Consider the following 2,525-nt stretch of genomic DNA (forward strand, 5'->3'; position numbering starts at 1 on the left):
GACAAGATTAGAAAGGGAGACAAAGGAGGAAAAGGTGAAGAGGAATAAGGAGAAATAAAGAGAAATAAGGAGGGACGAAGGAGTGAAAAAGGGCAAAAATACAGAAAGGAGGAGATGAGATGGAAGAGAAGAGGTGAGAACAAGAAAGAGAGAGAGAAAAAAAAAAAGAGAAATGTGGAAGAAGAGGAAACAGACTGGAATAGGAGAAAAAGGGAAAAAAATAATAAAGAAAATAGGCAAAAGCAGGAATAGAAAGAATTGGAGAAACGAAATAATAGAGAAAACGGATACAGAAAAAGAGAAGAGACGGGGTGAAGGAAGAACAGGAAATAAGGAAGGACAGGAAAGGTTAACAGGAAGCAGGAGCAGAAGAGAAGACGAAGGAGGGGGGAAGGGGGGGGGGGGGCTCAGCACCTGCCGCTTACGTACAAGACATTAATTAAAGATTAATGAGTGTGTTATGGTTTTCTTTTTCTTTTTTTCTTCTTCCTTTTCCTCTTCTGCTTCTTCTTCTCATTCTCCTTCTCCTTCTTCTTCTTCTCCTTCTCCTTCTCCTTCTCCTTCTCCTCCTCCTTCTCCTTCTCCTTCTCCTTCTCCTTCTCCTTCTCCTCCTCCCCTTCTCCTTCTCCTTCTCCTTCTTCCTTCTTCCTCTCTCTTCTTCATTCTCTCTTCTTTTCTTTCTTGTTCTTCTTCTTCTCCCCATTCTTCATCCTTCGTCACCTTCTCTTTTTTTTATTCCTTTAGTTTCTTTTTCTTCTATTCCTCCTCTCATTTTTCCTCTCTTTCTTTTCTCTCCTCCTTTGCTCTTGTTATTTATTTCTCTTCCTCCTCCTCCTCCTCTTCTTTCTTCTTCTTCTTGCTCATCATCTCCTCTCCTCCTGCTCCTCCTCCTCCTTTTCTCTTCTTATGCTATTTCTCTTCCTCCTCTTCCTCTTCCTTCTTCTTCGTCTCCTTTTCTCTTCTTCCATCTTCCTCCTCCTTCTCTTTCTTCTCTTTCTCTTCTTACCATCTTTTTATATTATTTTCCCTCCTCTTCTTCTTCTTCTTCCTTCTTCTTCCTACTTCTAAAGCTTCATTTTCTTCTTCGTGAATTCTTTAAAAAGCAGAAATAAGAAACACTAAAATGAAGAGGACAAAGGAGAGGAAAATAAACAAAGGAAAGAGGAAGAGAAGAAGAAAAAGAAAAGAAAAGGGAGAAGGAAAAAATAACGGGGATGAAGATACGAATATTAATAAGAACGAAGAACGAAAGAAAGCGAAGATGGAGGAAGAGGAAATGTAAGAAAAAATAGAATAAAGGAATTTTTAAGAAGAGAGAAGAGAAGAGAAGAGAGAAATGAGGAGAGAAGAGAAGAGAGGAGAGAAGAGAAGAGAGAAATGATAAGAAAAGAGAAGAGAGAATATAAGAGAAGAGAGAAATGATGAGAGAAGAGAAGAGGGAAGAGAAGAAAAGTGCGATAATATGAAGACGGAGAATGGGAATAATAAAACAGAGAAGAATAGGGAGAGATATAAAGGAGTAGAAAGAGATAGGCGATAAACTATGGAATATGCATATGTATATATATATATATATATGATTTTATATATATATATGTACATACATATGTTATATATATATATATATTAATATATTTTTATATATATATATATATTATATATATATATATATATATATAGATAGATAGATAGATAGATAGATAGATAGATAGATAGATAGATAGATATATAGATAGATAGATAGATAAATAAATAAATAAATAAATAGTGATAAATAAATAAATAAATATAGATAAAAAATAAAAATAAATATAGATAAATGAATAAATAAATAGAGATAAATAAAAAATATATATAAATAGAGAGATAGATAGATAAATAAATAAATAGAATAAATAAATAGAGAGATAAATAAATAAATAGAGAGATAGACAAGTCGATAGACAGATAAATGGAGAAAGACTCGAGCAGACAAGCCAAATCAAGAAGGCCTCTCACCTGCAACAGCGGAAGCAGGTGAGTCAACAAACACAGGTCTTTGCAGAGGATTTGCAATTCGCTCCGAGCTGAGGACGCGACCCGGGGATGCAAATCTGAAGGCTGGGGATGATTGTGGTGGGGATGGGGGGGATGGGGGTGGTGGGGGTGGGGGGATGGTGGTGGGGATGGGGGGGATGGGGGTGGTGGGGATGGGGGGATGGTGGTGGGGGGATAGTGGGGATGGTGGTGGGGATGGTGGTCGGGGTGGGGGTGATGGTGGTGGGGATGGGGGTGGTGATGGTGATGATGATAATGATGATGATGATGATAATGATGATGATGGTGATAATGATGATGATGATGATAATGATGATGAAAATGATGATGATGATGATGATGGTGATGATGATGATAATGATGATGAAAATGATGATGATGATAATGATGATGATGATAAGATGATGATGATGATGAGGAAAAAGGATGATGAATGATGATATGATGATAGATGAAAGATGATGATGATGATGATTGATGATGATGAT

This window comes from Penaeus monodon, chromosome 43 (genome assembly GCF_015228065.2).
Source record: "Penaeus monodon isolate SGIC_2016 chromosome 43, NSTDA_Pmon_1, whole genome shotgun sequence".
Lineage (NCBI taxonomy): Eukaryota > Metazoa > Arthropoda > Malacostraca > Decapoda > Penaeidae > Penaeus > Penaeus monodon.